The sequence below is a fragment of the Mustela putorius genome, unplaced genomic scaffold (genome assembly GCF_011764305.1).
Source record: "Mustela putorius furo isolate JIRA1106 unplaced genomic scaffold, ASM1176430v1.1 tig00003853_pilon_pilon_pilon, whole genome shotgun sequence".
NCBI lineage: Eukaryota > Metazoa > Chordata > Mammalia > Carnivora > Mustelidae > Mustela > Mustela putorius.
The window spans coordinates 51304898-51306312 of record NW_025422005.1 but is presented as its reverse complement, the minus strand read 5'-3'; positions in this window follow the sequence as shown (position 1 = coordinate 51306312).

The following is a 1415-nucleotide window of genomic DNA, read 5'->3' as shown; positions in this document are numbered from 1 at the left end:
AGGAGTTGAAAACTTATGTTTACACAAAATCCTGCAATGGATATTTGCTGCTTTATTCATAACTGTGAAAACCTGGAAGCAGCATGTCTTGTAGTAGGTGAATAGATAAATAAACTGTGGTATATCCAGATAATGCAGTATTAGTCAATGCTAAAAAAGAAATGACATAATCAGACCAGGAAAAACATGGAGGAAACTTAAGTGTATATTAATAAGTGAGAGAGCCCAACCTGAAAAATTTTACTTACTGTATGATTCCAACTATATGACATTCTGATAAAGGCAAAATTATGGGAAAAGGAAAAGAACCAGTGGTTGCTGGCAGTTAGGGGGGTTGGAAGGGATAAATAGGCAGAACAAAGAGGACTCTTATGAAAGTGAAACTATTCTGGATGATAATATAATGGTGGATATATGTCTTTATAGATTTGTCCAAACACATAGAGTGTACAACAGCAAGAGTGAACCCTCATGTCAACTATGTACTCTGGTGATCATATATCAGTGTAGGTTCATTAGCTGTAACAAACATATCACTCTGGTGGGAGATGCTGATAGTTTTGGAGAGGCTATGAATGTGGAAGGGCAGTAGGTATATATAAACTATCTACTTTCCTCTCAATTTTGATATGAACCTAAAAGTACTCTTAAAAATAAAGTCTTATTTTTTTAAAGACAGTATTCTGAAAAAGAATATGTTGAATTTAGAGAAAAGAAAAGCTACATGGGTGGTGTAGTAGCCATTATCATATTGACCAATGTTGTTTTCTAAGCACATGGAAAGCTTCATTTCTCAGCTCCCTTATAATCAGACTGTGCCATGGAACTAGTTCTGGCCAATCAGCTGTCAGAGGAGGTCACTTTTAGGTTCAAAGTATTTCATTGCAGATAAGAGAAATGCAGGTGCTTGTTTCCTATGTGTTGACCAAGGAAGCCACTTGTTTGAGATTGTGAAATTTCCACCCTGGTAGGGATTCATATTGCCTATCTTGTACCTTCATTCTACATTCTTGCTTTCTAGTTGCTTTGCACCTTGGAATGGCCATGAGACTCATTTTAACTAATGGGTTGTAAGGAAATGCCTATTTTTCTTCTTGGATAAAATGAAAGGCTTGATGAGAAAGCCTTTATCCCCTTCTTTTCTGCTTGGAACAGTGGCATGAAGATGTTATATTTGGAACTCTGACATCTCTATCATGTGACTAAGCATGAGGACCAAGGAGAGTGAGCAGAAAAATAGAGCCTCTGTGTGTGTATGTGTGTCTGTCTGTGTGTGTTTTAATTCCAGTATGGTTAACATACAGTGCTATATTAGTTTCAGATATACAATATAGTGATTCAACAATTCTCAATTCAACAATACATTACTCAGTGCTCATTGTGATAAGTGTACTCTTAATCCCCTTCACCTATTT